Here is a 23,528-nt window from a genome sequence, read left to right as displayed (position 1 = left end):
ATTTACCAGGACAATCTCTAACACCTTCCTCCCCTTCCTGGACCTCTCCATCTCCATTAATGACAACCGACTTGACACCGACATTTTTTACAAACACACCGACTCCCACAGCTACCTGGATTACACCTCTTCCCACCCTACCTCCTGCAAAAATGCCATCCCCTACTCACAATTCCTCCGCCTCCGCCGTATCTGCTCCCAGGAGGACCAGTTCCACCACAGAATACACCAGATGGCCTCCTTCTTTAGAGACCGCAATTTCCCTTCCCATGTGGTTAAAGATGCCCTCCAACGCATCTCGCCCACAACCTGCACCTCCACCCTCAGACCCCACCCCTCCAACCGTAACAAGAACAGACCCCCTGGGTGCTCACCTTCCACCCAACAAACCTTCGCAATAACCAAATCATCTGTCGACATTTCCACCGCCTCCAAACGGACCCCACCACCAGGGATATATTTCCCTTCCCGCTTTCCACAAAGTCCGTACCCTTCGTGACTACCTGGTCAAGACCACGCCCCCCAACAACCCACCCTCCCGTCCTGGCACCTTCCCCTGTCACCGCAGGAATTGCAAAACCTGCGCCCACAACTCCTCCCTCACCTACATCCAAGGACCCAAAGGAGCATTGCACATCCAAAGTTTTACCTGCACATCCACCAATATCATTTATTGTATCCGTTGCTCCCAATGCGATCTCCTCTACATTGGGGAGACTGGACGCCTCCTAGCAGAACACTTTAGGGAACATCTCTGGGACACCGCCCTGTGGTCCAACATTTCAACTCCCCCTCCCACTCAGCCGAGAACATGGAGGACCTGGGCCTCCTTCACCGTCGCTCCCTCACCACCCGACGCCTGGAGGTAGAACGCCTCATCTTCCGCCTCGGAACACTTCAACCCCAGGGCATCAATGTGGACTTCACCAGTTTCCTCATTTCCCCTTCCCCCACCTCACCCCAGCTCCAAACTTCCAGCTCAGCACTGTCCCCATAACTTGTCTTACCTGCCTATCTTCCTTTCCACCTATCCACCCCACCCTGCTTCCTGACTTATCATCTTCATCCCCTGCCCCACTCACCTATTGTACTCTATGCTACTTTCTCCCCTCCCCCACCCTCCTCTCATTTATCTTTCCACCCTTCAGGCACTCTGCCGTATTCCTGATGAAGGGCTTTTGCCCGGAACGTTGATTTTACTGCTCCTCGGATGCTGCCTGAACTGCTGTGCTTTTCCAGCACCACTCTAATCTAAACTCTGGTTTCCAGCATCTGCAGTCATTGTTTTTACCCTGAACCCCACCAGGGCCATCCAGGGATTTCCAGAACGAAGATATTGGAGAGAGGTTATGTCTGGTGGCTAGGATTGGATGCAGAAATAACTGCATTGGTGGGGCAGTGGCCAAAGTGCCAACAAGGACAAAAGTTATCACCAGCAGCTCTCCTCCAATTGGTGGGAATGACTGGATAGACCCGGGACTCAGTTGCATGACGACTATGCAGGTCCTTTCATGGGCTCAACAATCTTAATCACTGTGGATGTCCAGTCAAAGTAGCAGGACATGCTTAGAGTTCATTCATCAAATAAAGGGACAACGATAGAAAAGCTGTAAGCATATTTTGTAATACATGTGCTCCGTGAAGTGTTGGTCACAGATAACCAGCCATCATTTACCAGCAGGGAATTCAGGTATTTCCTAAAGTGAAATGGCTTTGGTATATAAGGACAGCTCCATACCTTCCATCATCCGGTAGTCTGGCAGAAAAAGCAGTCCAAACTTTGAAGGCAGCCTTAAAGAAATAGCCCAAAGCTTCACTCAATACCAAACAGTCCTAGTTTCTATTTAATTATCAAACCACCCTTCATGCAACTACAGTGATAGCGCCAGCAGAGTAGCTAATGGAGAGACGACTCTGCAACAGGTTAATTCTGATCTTCCAATATCTCCGGGCAGAGGACGGGGTGAAACAGCATTAGGAAAGCAAATGCAAAACACAAAATCCTCTAAGCCGGAGAGACAGTTTACTTCAGGGGATGAAGTTTAGTACCGAACCACAAAATGGCTCTGTATGGTCAACACAAAGTCTTGTCCTGTGATGTACAATATTCGAGTAGGTGAGGCAATCCTAAACAAGCATGTGAACAACATGGAAGCTGCAAATTCAAAAACGGGGCAGGAGCAAAACATACCCAGCCCCAGAAAGGCTGTTGGAACCCAAGGGTTCTTCCCCTCTGTCTGGTATCAAAGAAATCTCCAAGTCTGAGATGGACACGGCAGATGTTGCAGCTGCAATCCTTTATTGCCTGAAGAAGAGGATGAATTTCTTCCAAGTTGCTATGGGCACAAGAGGCAGGCTATGGTCTGGTATATGCTGCCCATATATGACACTGACTTGGAAGAACTGGACCCAGTGCAAAAATGCCTCAGGATAGGTTACAAGAAAAAGAACAGGCCGATGTCCCCTTAGGTGGGATGTAGTGATCATAACAAGGTCAACCAGATGGACCTCGTATAATATGAGTTCCCTGATTGGGCTGTTAATCCAGTCCAATCAGGGAGCCCTGGCTGAAAGATATAAATAGAAGTGTCAGAGATTCTGTTCTTTGAGAAATTATCAGAGAACCAGTGTCAACTGCTATATATAGGAAATAAAGTGTGACTTGGTGATAGCCTCTGTGGAGTTATTTCAGACCCTCAGTTGACTTAGGGACTAGAAATGGCTGTCGCTTTAACTAGAGGATCATAAGTGGGCCTGGAGGCCTTGGAGGGAGGTTGGGGCCATTAGCTGGCATGTCGTCATTTTCAACAAAGTGCTGGTGCACTATGCCAGTGTTCATTCAAACTGCCTCGGGAACCAACAGTTCCAAATTCTTTAAAAGGTCACCCATCATGATTCCAGACTTCCTGAGCACTTCTTCCCGGGTTAAATTTGTGGAGTCAGGAATTTTACAGACTCTACACTCTCAGCTCAGGATAGATAATTCATTCTTCTGCATCAGTTTTCATAAAAGTGATGAAATACCAGAGGAACAAAGAAACATTCATAGCAAACTCCACTGAAGAATCACTCCAATGTTCACTTTAAAATGTCTGACTCAACTGGTGAGTTCACAAGTATTTCCTTTTGATGACTTTCTGCATATTCATCACATGTGATTCTCTCCATCTTTCCTTTGGATGTGCAGACAGGTAATTCACTGACTTTTCCCTGAATTTGATTGCTTTAAGCTTTTGTACAGCATAGCTGCTGGAATGGATTTTTACTTTGATATTAGACCATAAGACCATAAGACATAGGAGTGGAAGTAAGGCCATTCGGCCCATCGAGTCCACTCCGCCATTCAATCATGGCTGATGCGTATTTCAGCTCCACTTACCAGCGATCCCCCCGTAGCCCTTAATTCCTCGAGACAACAAGAATCTATCAATCTCGGCCTTGAAGACATTTAGCGTCCCGGCTTCCAATGCACTCCGTGGCAATGAATTCCACAGGCCCACCACTCTCTGGCTGAAGAAATGTCTCCGCATTTCTGTTCTGAAATGACCCCCTCTAATTCTAAGGCTGTGTCCACGGGTCCTAGTCTCCTTGTCTAACGGAAACAATTTCCTAGCATCCACCTTTTCCAAGCCATGTATTATTTTATACGTCTCTATTAAGTCTCCCCTTAATCTTCTAAACTCCAACAAATACAATCCCAGTATCCTCAGCCGTTCCTCATATGTTAGACCTGTCATTCCAGGGATCATCCGTGTGAATCTCCGCTGGACACGTTCCAGTGGAAGTATGTCCTTCCTGAGGTGTGGGGACCAAAACTGGACACAGTACTCCAAATGGGGCCTAACCAGAGCTTTATAAAGTCTTAGTAGTACATCTCTGCTTTTATATTCCAACCTTCTTGAGATAAGAGACAACATTGCATTCGCTTTCTTAATCACGGACTCAACCTGCATGTTTACCTTTAGAGAATCCTGACTAGCACTCCCAGATCCCTTTGTGCTTTGGCTTTATTAATTTTCTCACCATTTAGAAAGTAGTCTATGCTTTTATTCTTTTTGCCAAAGTGCAAGACCTCGCACTTGCTCACGTTAAATTCCATCAGCCATTTCCTGGACCACTGTCTAGATCCTTCTGTAGCCTCCCCACTTCCTCAGTACTACCTGCCTGTCCACCTAACTTCGTATCATCGGCAAACTTCGCTAGAATGCCCCCGGTTCCCTCATCCAAATCATTAATATATAATGCGAACAGCTGTGGCCCCAGCACCGAACCCTGCGGGACACCGTTCGTCACCGGCTGCCATTCCGAAAAATAACCTTTTATCCCAACTCTCTGCCTTCTGTTAGACAGCCAATCCTCAATCCATCCCAGCAGCTCACCTCGAACACCATGGGCCCTCACCTTGCTCAGCAGCCTCCCGTGTGGCACCTTATCAAAGGCCTTTTGAAAGTCTAGATAGACCACATCCACTGGGTTTCCCTGGTCTAACCTACTTGTTACCTCTTCAAAAAATTCCAACAGGTTTGTCAGGCATGACCTCCCTTTACTAAATCCATGTTGACTTGTTCTAATCAGACTCTGCTCTTCCAAGAATTTAGAAACCTCATTCTTAATGATGGATTCTAGAATTGTACCAACAACCGAGGTTAAGCAGATTGGCCTGTAGTTTTCCATCTTTTGCCTTGATCCTTTCTTGAACAAGGGGGTTACAACAGCCATCTTCCAATCATCCGGGACCTTTCCTGACTCCAGTGAATCTTGAAAGATCTCAACCAATGCCTCTGCTATTTCCTCAGCCACCTCTCTCAGAACTCTAGGGTGTATCCCATCGGGGCCAGGAAATTTATCAATTTTAAGACTTTTTAATTTTTCTAGCACTATCTCTTTCGTAATGGCAACCATATTCAACTCAGCCCCGTGACACCCTTTAATTTTTGGGATATTACTCATGTCTTCCACTGTGAAAACTGATGCAAAGTACTTGTTAAGTTCTCCTGCTATTTCCTTATCTCCCATCACTAGGCTTCCTGCATCAGTTTGAAGTGGCCCAATGTCTACTTTTGCCTGTCGTTTGTTTCTTATGTACTGAAAGAAACTTTTACTATTATTTCTAATATTACTGGCTAGCCTACCTTCATATTTGATCCTCTCATTTCTTATTACACTCTTTGTTATCCTCTGTTTGCTTTTGTATCCTTCCCAATCTTCTGATTTCCCACTGTTCTTAGCCACTTTATAGGATCTCTCTTTTTCTTTAATACATTTCCTGACTTCCTTTGTCAGCCAAGGTTGTCTAATCCCTCCCCGGTTAATCTTTCTTTTCTTGGGAATGAACCTCTGTACAGTGTCCTCGATTATACCTACAAACTCCTGCCATTTTTGCTCTACTGTCTTCCCGGTTAGCCTCTGCTTCCAGTCTATTTTAGTCAGTTCCTCTCTCATGCCCTCATAATTACCTTTATTCAACTGTAACACCATTACATCCGATTTTGCCTTCTCCCTTTCAAACTCCAGACTGAACTCTACCATATTATGGTCGGTACTTCCTAAGGGTTCCCTTACTTTAAGATCTTTTATAGAGTCTGGTTCATTGCAGAGCACTAGGTCCAGAATAGCCTGCTCTCTTGTGGGCTCCATGACAAGCTGTTCCAAAAAGCCATCCTGTAAGCATTCCATGAATTCCCTTTCTTTAGATCCACTAGCAACATTATTTACCCAGTCCACCTGCATATTGAAGTCTCCCATGATCAATGTAACCTTGCCTTTCTGACATGCCTTCTCTATTTCCTGGTACATGTTGCGTCCCTGGTCCTGACCACTGTTAGGAGGTCTATACACAACTCCAATTATGTTTTTTTTGCCTTTGTGGTTCCTCAATTCCACCCACACAGACTCCACATCATCCGACGCTATGTCATTCAATACCATAGATTTAATTTTGTTCTTAACTAACAAGGCAACCCCACCCCCTCTGCCCACCTCTCTGTCTTTTCGATAAGTTGAAAAACCATGGAGGTTTAACTGCCAGTCCTGACCCCCCGTAACCAAGTCTCTATGATGCCTACTACATCATAATCATTCACTATTATCTGTGCCATTAGTGATATTGAACTGCCTTCTGATTTCTGACCTCTGTTTCTGTAAATTATAAAAGCTTACAATATCTAACCAGGTAGTTTGCTAGTTATTTAGCTATATCATATGCTTTCTTGGAACAGCCGTTTTGAACCAATGCTATAAAAGGAATTTCTAAACTTTAAAAAAGGCACAATCACAGAACCAAACCAAAACTCATTAATTCTACTTTAGAAACCAAGTTTCCAAACAATAATAATGTACTACAAACCTACAACACACCTATAGATTTTTTTTTAAAGTGAATGCAAATCCATTATTTATGAAACATGAGGAAGAAAAACCATTAAACTACAGATTTCGAGTCATAGAGATATACAGCATGGAAACAGACCCTTCGGTCGAACCTGTCCATGCTGACCAGATATCCCAACCCAATCTAGTCCCACCTGCCAGCACCCAGCCCATATCCCTCCAAACCCTTGCTATTCATATACCCATCCAAATGCCTCTTAAATGTTGCAATTGTACCAGCCTCCACCACTTCCTCTGGCATCTCATTCCATACATGTGCCACCCTCTGCGTGAAAAAGTTGCCCCTTAGGTCTCTTTTATTTCTTTCCCCTCTCACCCTAAACCTATGCCCTCTAGTTCTGGACTCCCCGACCCCAGGGAGTCTATTTATCTTATCCATGCCCCTCATAATTTTGTAAACCTCTATAAGGTCACCCCTCAGCCTCCAACACTCCAGGGAAAATAGCCCCAACCTGTTCAGCCTCTCCCTATAGCTCAAATCCTCCAACCCTGGCAACATCCTTGTAAATCTGTTCTGAACCCTTTCAAGTTTCACAACATCTTTCCGATAGGAAGGAGACCAGAATTGCATGCAATATTTCAAGTGGCCTAACCAATGTCCTGAGGAGAAAGTGAGGTCTGCAGATGCTGGAGATCAGAGATGGAAATGTGTTGCTGGAAAAGCGCAGCAGGTCAGGCAGCATCTAGGGAACAGGAGAATCGACGTTTCGGGCATTAGCCCTTCTTCAGGAATGAGGAAAGTTGGTCCAGCAGGCTAAGATAAAAGATAGGGAGGAGGGACTTGGGGGAGGGGCGTCAGAAATGTGATAGGTGGAAAGAGGTCAAGGTGAGGGTGATTGGTCAGACTGGGGCGGGGGCGGAGAGGTCGGGAAGAAGATTGCAGGTTAGGAAGGCGGTGCTGAATTTGATGGATTTGACTGAGACAGGCTGGGGGGAGGGGAAATGAGGAAACTGGTGAAATCCGAGTTCATCCCTTGTGGTTGGAGGGTTCCTAGCCGGAAGATGAGGCGTTCTTCCTCCAACCGTCGTTTCGCTGTGGTCTGACGATGGAGGAGTCCAAAGACCTGCATATCCTTGGTGGAGTGGAAGGGGGAATTGAAATGTTGAGCTACAGGGTGGTTGGGTTGGTTGGTCCGGGTGTCCCAGAGGTGTTCCCTGAAACGCTCCGCAAGCAGGCGGCCCGTCTCCCCAATATAGAGGAGGCCACATCGGGTGCAAACGATGCAATAGATGATATGTGTGGAGGTACAGGTGAATCTGTGGCGGATATGGAAGTTTCCTTTGGGGCCTTGGAGGGAGGTGAGGGGAGAGGTGTGGGCGCAAGTCTTGCACCTCCTGCGGTTGCAGGGGAAGGTGCCGGGAGTGGAGGTTGGGTTGGTGGGGGGTGTGGATCTGACGAGGGAGTCATGGAGGGAGTGGTCTTTACGGAATGCTGATAGGGGAGGGGAGATAGAATGTTGATTCGGTCGCCTGAGATATCTCAGGCGACCGAATCAACACGGACATCTACTACAAACCAACCGACTCCCACAGCTACCTGGACTACACCTCCTCCCATCCTGCCCCCTGTAAAAACGCCATCCCATTCTCCCAATTCCTTCGACTCCACCGCATCTGCTCCCAGGAGGACCAGTTCCAAAAACGCACATCCCAGATGGCCTCCTTCTTCAAGGACCGCAATTTCCCCCCCGACGTGGTCGACGATGCCCTCCACCGCATCTCTTCCACTTCCCGATCCTCCGCCCTTGAACCCCGCCCCTCCAACCGCCACCAGGACAGAACCCCACTGGTCCTCACCTACCACCCCACTAACCTCCATGTACAGCGCATCATCCGCCGCCATTTCCGCCACATCCAAACGGACCCCACCACCAAGGATATATTTCCCTCCCCTCCCCTATCAGCATTCCGTAAAGACCACTCCCTCCGTGACTCCCTCGTCAGATCCACACCCCCCACAAACCCAACCTCCACTCCCGGCACCTTCCCCTGCAACCGCAGGAGGTGCAAGACTTGCGCCCACACCTCCCCCCCTCACCTCCCTCCAAGGCCCCAAAGGAAACTTCCATATCCGCCACAGATTCACCTGTACCTCCACACATATCATCTATTGCATCGTTTGCACCCGATGTGGCCTCCTCTATATTGGGGAGACGGGCCGCCTACTTGCGAAGCGTTTCAGGGAACACCTCTGGGACACCCGGACCAACCAACCCAACCACCCTGTAGCTCAACATTTCAATTCCCCCTTCCACTCCACCAAGGATATGCAGGTCTTTGGACTCCTCCATCGTCAGACCACAGCGAAACGACGGTTGGAGGAAGAACGCCTCATTTCCCGGCTAGGAACCCTCCAACCACAAGGGATGAACTCGGATTTCACCAGTTTCCTCATTTCCCCTCCCCCCAGCCTGTCTCAGTCAAATCCATCAAATTCAGCACCGCCTTCCTAACCTGCAATCTTCTTCCCGACCTCTCCGCCCCCACCCCAGTCTGACCTATCACCCTCACCTTGACCTCTTTCCACCTATCACATTTCCGACGCCCCTCCCCCAAGTCCCTCCTCCCTATCTTTTATCTTAGCCTGCTGGACCAACTTTCCTCATTCTTGAAGAAGGGCTAATGCCCGAAACGTCGATTCTCCTGTTCCCTAGATGCTGCCTGACCTGCTGCGCTTTTCCAGCAACACATTTCCATAACCAATGTCCTGTACAGCCGCAACATGGCCTCCCAACTCCTGTACTCAATACTCTGACCAATAAAAGAAAGCATACCAAACGCCTTCTTCACTATCCTATCTACCTATGACTCCACTTTCAAGGAGCTATGAACCTGTACTCCAAGGTCTCTTTGTTCAGCAACACAGTTGTTTCTAGTGGCTGCCCCACAACTATAATCAAGTATGGAATGTCAGAAGATTTTAACACGTGCAGAAGAATGAAGAGTTAGGCTTATCTCTAGATGTTGTCTATATGGATGTCGAAGAGGCACTCAATAAAGTTTTGGTTCTAAGAGTTGCAGAAGCTGAAATTATTGGAATTGGAAGAAATCTTCAGACTTGAGTTGCAATTGGTTGTGAAGCATGAGACAGAAAGTACTGTGTTGAATGTGGTTAAAGAGTTGTACAATATATCCAAGTTTCCAGACAACGTTAAATCAGGAGGCACAATAAGTTGTGTAATGTAAATAAAATGTGTAGCTCCTTTGCATTAAAATAATGATCAAGGAGTAATATTTTTTCATACTTATTAGGATATCAAGGAGCTAACTACTGAAAAAGCATCAGATTTTATTGTTCAAAGATTAACAACACTGGCACTACAGTACAGCTGTTGCTGGCTTATTTTTTATCCTAAAGAAAGCCTAAATACACAGTAAGTAAACATAGTAGTTCACCAAGTTGACTGTTATCCATTTGTTTTCCACACAAATGGCAATATTCTCAAAATCAGGAAAAGAAGCACTTATTTTAGAATGAATTTTAATTTTTAACTTTTGGTTACGACAATAGCAAGATTGTGCACTTTTTGCAGCATGAAGATGTTCCAAAATGCTTGCCATAATTATATAATGGAATTATTTATTGGCCTCAGTGGTTCGCACTGCTGCCTCACAGTGCCAGGGACCTGGGTTCGATTCGTGCCTTGGGAGACAGTCTGTGTGGAGTTTGTACATTCTCCCCATGACTGCGCAGGTTTACTTCAGGTGTTCCGGTTTCCTCCCATAATCCAAAGCTGTGCAGGCCAGGTGAATTGGCCATGCTAAATTGCCCATTGTTAGGTGCATTAGTCAGAGTTAAATATAGGGGAGGGGAATGGGTCTGGGTGGTTTTCTTATCAGAGGGTTGGTGTGGACTTGCTGGGCCAAATGGCCTGTTTCTATACTGTAGGGAATCTAATCTAAAAATCGCTCTTACAGCTTCCCATATCAGAAAACTTACGAAGTAACCTATGTCATGAAGATGTGGGTGTACTTTAAGAGAGTTAAAGGCAGCAGAAGCCCCAGACACAGCACCAAATGTTCTCAATAAGGCAACAATGTAACATTTGCTCGAAATCTCGATTAGCTTGTTGCCTGGAATTTGGCAATCAATTTAAATTATACCTCAAAAATGATCAAACTCCAATCCAGTTTGAATTGAGTATATTGACAATCTTAAAATCCAATGACACAATCCAATGCTTTGGGGGTACAAAACTGGGGAAAATTGAACAATTGAGAGGAGAACTGACAAGCCCAGTATGTAAACAGACTGCCTGAAAAATAGATCTCTTAAAAAGGTACCTTTTCAATCAGTAACCTGTGACGAAGAAATTCCTAAGAAAAAGAAAAGACTTAAGAAGATCCGAATAGAAGAACAAAAGCTGCCTGGTTTTGAGACAAGAAGTGTGGTTTTGTAAATCTTAATTGGGAATTTTATCGGACAGTATTATAGAAGGGAAGGTAACATAAGTTAGAGTAAGGAATGGTAAACAGTTGTTAGTTAATTATTCTCTGTTTATACTTAAAGAAATAAACTTGTTAATTTTTACTTTAAATAGTCCATGGCCACTCAAATTTTTACAGATTACTGCACGGGATAAATCTTTTCTGTGTTGCTGGTTTTAAATTAAGCAGGAGAGTTTATCCTGTGTCGTAACAGTTGGCTTTTAAGATTGTCAATATACTAAATTCAAACTGGATTGGAGTTTGATATTTTTCGGGGTATAATTTAAATTGATTGGCCGAATTTGAATTTTTTTTTGTCTCCAAGCGACGAGCTAATAGAGTTGTTTGAGCAAGTATTACATTGTTGCCTTATTGAGAACACTTGGTGCTGTGTCCAATACTTCTGCTGTTTTTAGCTCTCTTAAAGTACACCCACATTGTCATAACACCTACAGAGTTACTTGAATTTTTGCACTCATTTGTCCTGTCCTGTTTCTTTTTCAGATATTGTTTTAATGAAAAGATTTTTCACAGTCTTTCCTTGATCTATGCAGCTTTAGTGCCTTTTGTGATGAAATCAGAGAAAATTGAAGTAAAGGTACAAATAATGATCAATAGTGAATTTTTACTTTCTCTTGTAAATTTTTTTTAAAAAGCAGAACATTGTAAAGTGCTAGGTGACCAACTGGTAGGGTTACACCAAGTAAGGTAACTAATTATAAACATAACTTTTCCTTTAAGGATGTATCTTTATTTGAACTGGGAACTTACTTTCCTAATATTGTTCCAGCAATTAATTTATGATAATTTGTTCTCATTGGTAAACATACCTCAAGTTTATGGCTGTTTTATTTCATTGAGATATTTTAGGAATTTTATTTTTTAAAAGCTTGCTACAGCAACAAAAGCAATAGCATCAAATACTGTGAAAAGGTCCTCACAGATTATTGCCTTTGTTCACTACGTCTTTGGAAGGAGAGCTACAGAAACTTGAGAAAACTGGTACACTGGCACTATCACTAATTTTCCAGGGTTTCCATGGATAAACAAATTGACTTAGGGTGGATGAATGGGAAACGCATCTGGGGAATTAGGGTGGATCATCAAAAGATTGTATTACAAGAGTCAGTGATGATATAAGGTTGGCCACATAAAAATGGATTAGTTTGTGATGAGTGGTAGTTTTTTTATTCATTCAAGGATGTAGGCTGAGCCAGCATTTATTGCCTATCCCTAATTGCCTTTGAGAAGGTGTGGTGAGCTACCTTCTTGAACTGCTGCAGTCCATAACTTAGACACACAATGTCAACATTCGACTCTCTTTGACCCACCAATTTCTAGTAAAAAGGGAGGTAGGACAGGGTTAGATGGGGTGGAATGGGAGGCTACCAATCTATTTCTGGAAAGTGGATTGTCAATTTAACATCATTTTTGTCTGCTGTCTTACATTTTACTCAGTGGATCTAGGTTTTCCAGTAACAGGAAGCTTCTGGTGTTATATTCCTAATAGCCAGTTGGTGAAAGAAGAAACCAAATCTCACACTTTTATTTCTCATACATCTAGCTTTGTAAGCATTAAGATGTTACAACATTGCAATTTTTATATTTTTAACAGCTTCTCAAAAAGTCAGCAATTGCTGAGCTCATTGGCACTGTTTAAATTTACTGTCTGAATTCAAGTGCCACTGAATGGAGTGTGTGTCAACTGTGAGAATGGGGTGACGTAGTAGCTCAGTGGTCAGAGCTGCTGCCTCAGAGACTTAAGAATCCGGGTTCACTTCCCACTTCGGGTGCCTGGAGTTTGCACGTTCTCCCTGTGTCTGCGTGGGTTTCCTCCCACAATCCAAAGATGTGCAGGTCAGATGAATTGGTCATGCTAAATTGCTCATGTGTTAGGTGCATTAGTCAGGGGTAAATATAGGGTAGAGGAATGGGTCTGGGTGGGTTACTCTTCAGAAGGTCGGGGTGGACTTGTTGGGCTGAAGGGTCTTATTAAGACTGTAGGGAATCTAATCTTAAAAAAAACTGTTCCAGTAACTAACTGGTTTTACAAATTCAACCTGTGCTCAGCTCCGTTCAGCATGTTGGCACTCAAATGCAAATACCAATTTGAGGACATATGCCACCCAAATCACCAGCTGTTTCAGTGGCCAATTAGAATTTGCCTTCTTACTTCAGGCAAGCTGAGAAATATAGTACATTTGCACTATAAAACAGGACAATGATCAAAATTAAGTGTGAGTGAAAAGGACAACTAACTGTGACAGCAAGATAAATATCTCTCACAATTATTACTTGTTTCAACCAAGTCCTCCGCAACTCAAGTGGAATTTTCAGCACTTTTTGCTGTACCAAATCATGCCAAAATTAGAAATTACAACAATATAAAAGGGTTTATATTGCAGGCAATCTTCTTTCACTTGTTCAATAGAAAAATGTGAATTCACATGTTGTAATCAGTTTTCCCCATTGTATCATAAATATTTAAATATAAAGTTAAAAATCACACAACACCAGGTTATAGTCCAACAGGTTGAATTGGAAGCACACTAGCTTTCGGAGCGACCCTCCTTTATTGCTCCGAAAGCTAGTGTGCTTCCAATTAAACCTGTTGGACTATAACCTGGTGTTGTGTGATTTTTAACTTTGTACACTCCAGTCCAACACCAGCATCTCCAAATCATATTTAAATATAAATTGTGCCTCAATAATTTGTCAATCTGCAGTAATTAATTCCAAAGCATTCAAAAACAGACCTAAAAATGTTTAATACTGTTATTTATAATTATAACAGTTTTGTTCTCACCATACTTTTAGGTTGTACTTGCACCAGGAATTACAGAGACAACGCAAGTAGTTCGCCAAATAGCAGATATCACCTTGCTTTCAAGCAATCAGGATCCATTCACATGGCTTGACAGATCTTGGCTTTCTACTCTTCCAACTGAGGTTCATATTTTGCGTTATCGTTCAATCATATTATATAGTTTTATTGTAGGCATCTGGGGGCAATCATTACTGATGTACTTCAAATTTACCACTTGTTTGTGATGCTTACATCTTTATACTTGTTTATACCACTTTTTACAATTTTCATCACACTGGATAGCCTGTAGAAGATGCATGTTTACTCCTTCCTGTGAATGTGGCTCTTTGCTCATCTGAAAATCCACCAATTGGTAATTAATACCAATATTAATTTAACTATTGTCACAAAGAAAGCTTACACTATTTGTCACTGGTTAATCTTTTCAATTTTACAGAACATTTTGTAAATTGCATTTAACTGAGAGAAACCAAGAAATCCAAAAATAAAGAAAATCAAATGCATCAAATGCTAATCTCATTTTGGACAATCCCATGTCCATTGTCTGGGGAAAATATTAATGGAGTGTACATACTCCTTTCAAACAGGTTGTGGGGAGGAGGGAGGTATGTGTTTTAGTATATTAGTCTATCAGTGCTGAAAATTTATAATAACCTAGAATTTCCATTAACTTGTTTGTGTGATAATACAGCAGCAAAATGGAACTTTCATTTACAATCCTTTTGCTATTATTCATCCTCAATGAGCTGCAAGAGGACAAAGACATCTACCTCTATTTTCTGTCTCTTAGCAAGTTTCATGTCCATCCTGCCATTGCCCTTAACTGCCATGGGCTAAAATTATCTTAACAAATGGGAGAAAGTGAGGACTGCAGATGCTGGAGATCAGAGTCAAAAAGTGTAGTGCTGGAAAGGCACAGCCAGTCAGGCAGCATCTGAGGAGCAGCATAGGAATGTCATGAAGAGCTTGTGCTTGAAGCATTAACTCTCCTGCTCCTCAGATGCTGTCTGACCACCTGTGCTTTTACAGCACCACACTTTTTGAATTTGTATTTTAACAAATGCCTTTTGAAAGCCCATGTACCTACATAAGAATGTAAGAAATAGGAGCAGCAGTAAGCCATTCAGTCTCTTTCATGTTGCTGTGCAATTCAATGATGGTTGATCTTTTACATTAATTCGATATCCTGCCTTTCCCCATATTCCTTGATTACTTTAGCTCTCAGGACATGCTAGCTCTTGAATCACAAATAGGTATCTACAAGTGTTGTATTTTGATTTTGCATATGAGCATTTGGTATGTAATTTATGTTTGTGAATCATTTGATTTATCATATATGTCTGAAACGCATTTATTTTATTCTAGGATGAAAAGCAGCTACTTGATTTTCCCAGTTTAAATTCATTGGTTGCCCAATTAATGCTCAGAAAATCTCCATCAATGGAGTGGCTTCTGTCAGCGACTTTTAATGAATTGCAGGAAATCCTTCCTGAGGTTCCAGGAAAAGCTCTGAAGGTCAGACATTATTTAGATTTAAATAACCTACTGATATGCTAATTGGTCAGACAAATATTAGATTAGATCACTTACAGTGTGGAAACAGGCCCTTCAGCCCAACAAATCCACACCGACCCGCCGAAGCGCAACCCACCCTGACCCATTCCCCTACATTTACCCCTTCACCTAACACTACAGGCAATTTTTTTTTATAGATATTTTTATTAAAAATTTAACATTTTTACAAGTTTACAAAAATAAACAAAACTCTCAAATATAAACATTGATATACAATTAAATCAAATATACAATAGCCAAAATTTAACAAAAGAATAAAAAAAACCGAAAAAGAAAAAAAAACAAAACTCAAATATCTACTAATCTAACCTACAACTAACCAGAGTGTATATTTAAGTCTCTTACATGTTCGGAATGTGTTAACATCAGATGTAATAAAACCCGTATTCGTGCGGGATTCCTCTTAAGGGGCCCCGGACCAGCCAAGTTTGTAATCTCAATTAAATAAAAGCCCTTGTTAGGATAGCCGAAATATCTGTATTTATGTAATTCAAGAAGGGCTGCCATATTTTATAAAATAATTCGGTCTTTCGGTGCACCATATTTGTAAGGAAGTCAAGGGGAATACATTCCATAATTAATCTGTGCCAATTTGAAAGTCCAGGGGGGCCCTCAGCCACCAGTTCACCAAAATATTTTTCCTTGCACAGAAAGAAAGAATAGAAAATAGTCTCTTCCCGTACATGTCCAGGGAGGGAAAGTTCGAAAAGCCCAAAAGGAAAGATACAGGGTCCACTTTAATTTCCGTTCCTAAAATTTCTGTCAGGGTACTTGCTACTTTAGTCCAATATCTACGGATCTTATGACAGGTCCATAGGCAATGTACAAGAGTGCCCACCTCTATTTTGCATTTGGGACACATTGGAGATACTCCTGCCTTAAATTTTGCCAGTCGAACCGGTGCTATATGGGCCCTATGAAGTATCTTCAGCTAGATAGCCTGGGTTCTGTTACAGATAGTAATTCTTCTAGCGTTTTCCCAAATATCATTCCACGTTTCTGTAGAGATTTCTAGTCCCAAATCCTGATCCCATGTTTTAAGCAGATTATCCATATCTCCCGATACTTCATCATGTAGTAAATGATAAATAGTACTGACGGAAGATACCCCCACTGGTCGTAGGACACTACATTCTCTATCTGATTTATAAAGACTATCTAATAACGTAGTCTTCTTCTGTATATAATCTCGAATTTGAAAATATCGAAAGAGGTCTCCATTAGGTAATCCGAATTTCCGACGCAGCTGTTCAAAAGACATCAGGACCCCATCCTTAAATAGGTCCCCTAAACATGAGATACCCCTGGATCTCCAGAGTTTGAAAGTGGCATCTGTAAACCCCGGTTGGAATCCCCATGCTCCCACTATCGGTGCATAGGGGGATGTTTTATGTGAGTTGCCCTCGTTTTGCCGCATTATATTCCAAGCCTTAATTGTGTTTAGTATTATAGGGTTTTTACAATGATTTGTAATGATTTTCTTCTTGTCTGAAAATAAAAGGTTAATAAATGGGTATTTTACTTGAGAGGCCTCGATGTCCAACCAGATTGATTGTGGATCAGACAAGGCCCAATCAGCTATGTAACTTAATAGGGAACTTAACTGATATTTCCTAAAGTCTGGGAAGTCCAATCCTCCCCTTGTCTGTGGAAGCTGTAGTTTCTTCAGCTTAATGAGGGGCCGTCAATGATTCCAGATAAAGGAACCCAGCCAGCCATATAATTTACGTAGAGCCGTCCTCGGCAGCATCACCAGAAGCATTCTCAAAGGATATAGGAGACGGGGCAGGACATTCATTTTGATTAGCGCTATTCTACCTAACCAGGAAATTGGAAGGTCTCCCCATCGCTGGAGACCCTGCCTTATTCTATCCAGTAAATGCACAAAATTAGCCTTATACAACTGACCAAATACTGGAGTTATAAAAATGCCTAAATATAAGAAGCCCTCCAGGGACCAACGAAAGGGAAAAAGGGATCCGTCCACTAAGTGGGATGTCATAGCAAGGCCACCCATTGGCATAGCCTCAGATTTTGAAAAATTAATTTTATAGCCTGAGAATATGCTAAATGTATTAATAACTTGGATTAGGCGAGGTACGGACATCAGAGGATTACTGAGGAATAGAAGAACATCATCTGCATAAAGGGTAATTTTATGTTTACCTGTACCAATCCTCGGGGCCGTTATATTAGGATCAGCTCGTATAGCTTCTGCTAGTGGTTCAATTATTAGCGTAAATAACAATAGCGAGAGGGGACATCCCTGACGGCAGCCCCTACCCACACTGAAGCTATCCGAACCTAATCCATTGGTAACCACAACTGCTTTGGGGTCATTATACAATGTTGAGACCCATTTGGTAAACACCTGTCCAACGCCAAACCTTTCCAATGTGTAAAACAAATATGACCATTCAACCCTATCAAATGCCTTTTCCGCGTCTAATGAAACTACTACTCCTGGTATCTTTCCCTGATGACAGGTTTGAATCATATTCAAAACCCTTCTAATATTATTGGATGATCTATGGCCCTTAATAAACCCCGTCTGATCCTCCTTTATAATATGTGGCAGTACCCTTTCTAGTCTCAGTGATAACGTTTTAGAAAGGATTTTAAAATCTACATTTAGCAAGGATATTGGTCTATATGATGTACAATCTTCTGGATCCTTTCCTTTTTTAAGCATAAGAGAAATATTTGCCTCTTTCAGCGAAGGCGGGAGACAGCCCTGACTATATGCATAGTTATACATGTCCATAAGTGGACCAGCCAATATTTCTGTAAATTCTTTATAGAATTCAGCTTGAAAACCATCTGGGCCCGGTGCCTTCCCACTGAAGTTGCCTAATTGCATCAAGTATTTCTTGGACTGTTAGAGGAGCATTTAGGATTGATACCTGTTCCGGAGTTAGGCCTGGAAAGGTCAAATTTTTAAAAAATGACTGCATCCTCCTTGTCCTATCTTCACAATCCTGCGATTTATACAACTCAGAATAAAATTCTCTAAAGATCGCATTAATCTTTTTATGATCATGAGTCAAAATACCCGTACTTTCCTTGATAGACGTAATAGTCTGAGGGGCCTTTTTTTTCTTTGCAAGAAATGCTAAGTATCTACCCGGTTTGTCGCCATATTCATATAACCTTTGTTTTGCAAATAATATTTCCCTCTTAGCCGTTTGAGTAAGCGTAGTGTTTAGAGCTGTCCTAAGAGCCGTAATCCTTTGCAATTTAACAATAGGTCTATCAGTGTATGCTGTTTCAGCTGCTTTTAAGCGAGCTTCAAGCAGATGCTGTTGTTCTCCCTTCAATTTCTTCTGGGTCGCTGAGTAGGAGATGATCAAACCTCGCGTGTAAGCTTTGATGGTCTCCCACATCATTGATGGGTTGCTAGCTGTACCTGAATTAATTTCTAAAAAAGTTTTAAATTCTTGAGAGAAGTACTGTACAAATTTACTATCTTTCATTAGGAAGGGGTCCATACGCCAATGCCGAGGGGATGTCCCATTGTTCCTCGCCCTAGTTTCCATATATACAGCAGTGTGGTCGGAAATTGCTATACTACCTATTTTACAGGATGATATGGAATTTTTAAAAATCGAGGGGGCAAAAAACATATCAATTCTGGTATGACATTTATGTGGATTGGAGTAGAAAGAAAAATCTCTGCCCTGTGGATGAAGACATCTCCATACATCTACTAATCCTAATTCTTTGTTCAGATCCATCAATTGTCTAGATCTGGGAGATACTCCTGCAGTACTCTTGGGAATCCTATCTATTTCCGGATCCATAATACAATTAAAGTCTCCCCCTATAATTGTATGACGGGCACCAAAAGCCATCAATTTTGAAAAGGCTTCCGTTATAAATTTAAAGGGGTGTGCCGGGGGGCAGTACAAATTTAAAATCCCATATTCCTCTCCATTTATGAGGGCTTTAATCAAAATATATCGTCCAGATTTGTCTTTTATCTGCTTTAGGATTTTGAAAGGGAAATTCTTCCGAACAAGAATAACAACTCCCCTGCTTTTTGAGCTAAAAGAAGAAAAAAAGGCCTGATCAAATCCACCCTGTCATAATTTCAAGTGTTCTTTATCCGACAGGTGTGTCTACCTGTAGGAGAGCTATATCAACTCCTTCCTTCTTAAGATTTGATAATATTTTCTTCCTTTTGACTGGCGAATTACTCCCCTTGACATTCCAGGTGCACCACTTAACCGACTGATCAACCATAATCATCTGGGCAAATCCGAGACCCCTTGGGAGGGGAAACCCTATCCAGAACATCCCGAGCGTAGAGCATATAAAATTTACAAAAATAAAGCCTCTCTAATACACTCACAACAATACAATAAAAAACTATTTCTAAATTAAAAAAAATAAAACGTATCTAAGTGGAAATTTTCCCCCTTGTTTCCAGGGGGTGTCACTTCCTCTCCAAAAGACCATCATATCCTCTCCCAACCAATGCCCCACCCTTGACCCAGGTGCTCCTCAATACAATGAGGAGAATTCAGATATAATACAAAGCTAGAGTTAACAGTGAGCACCCTACCCCCACCCATACCAACACCTGGATATATTTGGTAATGTTAATACCATATATAAACATATAACTATAAAATTACAACCTCAACAAATAATCATTAAATATAAATATAGTAATACAAAATAAGAAGGGAGAAACAACCCTGCTCCTAAAGACAGAGGTAAAATTGAATAAGGTAACCACCTCCCCCCACCAACATTAACCAAATCCCTCAGCATATATATATATATATATATATATATATATATATAATATATACACACACACATATACATATATATACACACACACATATACATATACACACACACACACATATACATATATATACACACACACATATACATACATCCCACATATATACATAAAATAATAAAAGAAAACAACCCCAAGGGGGGGGAGAAAATCAAATCCCTCTCCCCACCCCCCATGATAATATTAAACAGTAAGATAAGAGAAAAAAAAGGGAGGATATAAACCAAAGTGGGGGGAAAGGCAAACCAACATCCATTATGTCTTACAGTTTATCTAAGAGAGTCCAAGAATTCCTTAGCCTTTTCTGGCGATCCGAAGTTATATACGGATCCTTCATGGTTAAAGCGTAGCGTCACTGGGTAGCGTAAGGAGTACTGAATATTTAAGTCCCTTAAACACTTCTTCGCCTCGTCTTTCGGACCAGAGCTGGGGAAAAGTCCTGGAATAACATGATCTTCGATCCTTTATAGATCATAACCCTGGGGGTCTTTTCCAAGATTTCTAGAGGCTTCTAGGAGTATCTGCCTCTCCTTGTAGCTCTGCAGCCGGAACAGGACCGGGCGTGGGCGCTGGTTCGAGCCGGGCCCGCATATTGCGACCCGGTAGGCCCATTCTACCCTTACCTGGCCGGATCCAGCTTCCAAATTTAAAAGCTGTGGCAGCCACTGCTCGAGAAACACTGTAAGCTGGCCTTCCTCTTCCCGTTCGGGAAGGCCCAGCAAACGAATATTTTTTCGGCGACCTCGATTATCGAGGTCGTCAATGTGATTCTCTAAGGTCCAGACTCGCTGTTCGAGAGTCCGGACCTGATCCACGGGCAATTGAGCTGTAGTTTCGGAGGTCGCGGCCTTTAACTCCGCCCCTCCGACTCGGCGCTTGATTTCTTGGATGTCTCGGTCGTGCCTCTGCAGCACGGCCGAGAGTGAGTCCCATTGACTTCGGGATTCTTCGATGAAATCGTCGATCTTCGCGCCCAGTTTGGAGATGATTTCTACAAGGCTTGCCACCGTAGGTAAGTCCCCCGGGGCGGCTGTGGACACCTCGTCTGCAGCTGGAGAGGGTGGGGGAGGGGTTCCTGCTTATTGAGAGCTGCGGGCTCCCTTCCCTTTAGTCATTTTTACTAAAGATTAGATTGTTTAAATTTGATATTAAACAACTAATTAAATTAAACAGCTATTATAAATGATTTGGTAAGTGTGGTGGGGGTGGGTGACCCACTTTACCCAAGTCTTGGGAGGAGCACTGTAGACTCAGACTTGCTGGGTCGCCGCCATCTTGGATCTCCCTCACTACAGGCAATTTAGCACGGCCAGTTCACCTAACCTGCACATTTTTGGACTGTGGGAGGAAACCAGAGAACCCGGAGGAAACCCACGCAGATACAGGGAGAATGTGCAAACTCCACACAGACAATTGCCTGAGACAGGAATTGAACCCAGGTCTCTGGTGCTGTGAGGCAGCAGTGCTAACCACTATGCCACAGTGCCACCCATATTGTGAAGGATATAATAAAATAAACCATATTGTACAGATTTGAGATCTAATAATGTCAGAACAATGGTTTAGTGCTGTGTCATTCTTCATTTAATATTACTTGTTACCAAAAAATGCCAGTTGAATTGATTATCACCTGCGCATTAATAGGAAAGACCAATACTCATGGTTTACATGTGTTATACAGGAATTCTAATCTCTAACATTGATGAAGCAGAGGAAAAATGAAATACTCAAGGAATTAGATAGAGAGAAAGATAGCTATTTTTTTTTCCTTTTTCTAATTTGTTTGATTTAAAAATTATTTGAAGCATTAAATCTCTTCTCATCTTTGGTTCCAACCACTAGCAGATCCCTTTGCTCTCTTCATCCTCAATGTATTGCCCATATGTTCTCTCTAAACATAACCATATAAATTCCTTAAGCTATTTTCATTGTCACCCCATCAACCTTGCCATCTCATGTGACCTCTCTACTCCAGGGATCTTGGCAGGTGTTTGATCTGTCTTTAATTATGCGCTTATAATCTTTGCATAGAATTGACTAAGCAGCAATAACTTGACTTTATATAATGTATTTAAATGTAGAAAAGCATTCCAAAACAGAAGTTTTAGAAAAAAATAGACTCAGAGTGGAAAAACTAAAAAGTACTTGGAGGGGTGAGCAAAAATGTAGTCAAAGAAATTGATTTTATGAGGGCTGTAAAGGCAGAGAGAGAAGTGCAGAAACCGAAGGAACTAGGAAAGGTATTCCAACAAATACAACCTGGGATTTGAATAATGAACAGCAATAATAGATAAAGAGAGGGGCATAATGCATAGCAACACCAGTGACTGAATCTTCTTCTGGCTCTGGGAAAACTTCACCAATGCGCTTTCATGGCTCAGAAACTGCATGCTCACCAGCATCAGTCCCAGCAGCACATAGTTAAAGTAGTCGATGCTAAGAGACTACAGGCAATCCTGAAGAAGAGGAAATTATAAATAGGGTACCTCAGGTAAGTACAAGGTATCTGCAGGACTTGGCTGGCTTTGCCCAGCAATTGGAGGCCTGATTTAAGATGCTGACAGAAGAGGGCCAGTGCATCTTTTAGGCACAGGAGACACTCAAATAAGGTCCTACCTCTCTTGTCCAACACAAACCACGCAGAAAAAAGCTGCCCAATTATCCACTTGTGGATCTACCTTGCTGTTAGTAAAATAGCAGAGGGGTGAAATGATGTACTTAATTGGCTAAGTCCACTACCGACATCAGGCTCACTGGTCTATAGTTCCCTGGCTTGTCCTTACCACCCTTCTTAAACAGTGGCACCATGTTAGCCAACCTCCAGTCTTCAGACACCTCACCTGTGACTATCAATGATATAAATATCTTAGCAAGGGGCCCAGCAATCACTTCCCTAGCTTCCCACAGAGGTCGAGGGTACACCTGATCAGGTCCTGGGGATTTATCCATCGTTATGTGTTTCAAGACATCCAGCACTTCCTCCTCTGTAATATGGACATTTTCCAATTTGTCACCATCTATTTCCCTACTTTTTATATCTTCCACGTCCTTTTCCACAGTAAACACTGATGCAAATTACTCGTTTAGTATCTCCCCATCTCCTGTGGCTCCACACAATGGCCGCCTTGCTGATCTTTGAAGGGCCCTATTCTTTCCGTAGTTACCCTTTTGTCCTTAATGTATTTGTAAAAACCCTTTGGATTCTCCTTAATTCTATTTGCCAATGCTATCTCATGTCCCCTTTTTGCCCTCCTGATTTCCCTCTTAAGTATACTCCTACTGCCTTTGTACTCTTCTAAGGATTCACTCGATCTATCCTGTCTATACCTGACATATGCTTCCTTCTTTCTCTTAACCAAACCCTCAATTTCTCTAGTCATCCATAATTCCCTATACCTACCAGCCTTTCTTTTCACCCTAACAGGAATATACTTTCTCTGGACTCTTGTCATCTCATTTCTGAAGGCTTCCCATTTTCCAGCTGTCCCTTTACCT

General features: G+C 42.5%; 1 pseudogene; it reads right to left on the bottom strand.

Moving 5' to 3' along the window:
• Positions 1 to 20,497: 20,497 nt before the first annotated feature.
• LOC148151856 (uncharacterized) lies at positions 20,498 to 21,260 on the bottom strand (annotated as a pseudogene).
• Between the last annotated feature and the right edge of the window lie 2,268 nt (positions 21,261 to 23,528).

Source organism: Chiloscyllium plagiosum, unplaced genomic scaffold, assembly GCF_037043375.1.
Source record: "Chiloscyllium plagiosum isolate Xiang-an unplaced genomic scaffold, Cpla_swu_hap1 HiC_scaffold_2, whole genome shotgun sequence".
In the NCBI taxonomy this organism is placed as follows: Eukaryota; Metazoa; Chordata; class Chondrichthyes; order Orectolobiformes; family Hemiscylliidae; genus Chiloscyllium; species Chiloscyllium plagiosum.
This window is presented reverse-complemented; position numbering and strand designations above follow the sequence as displayed.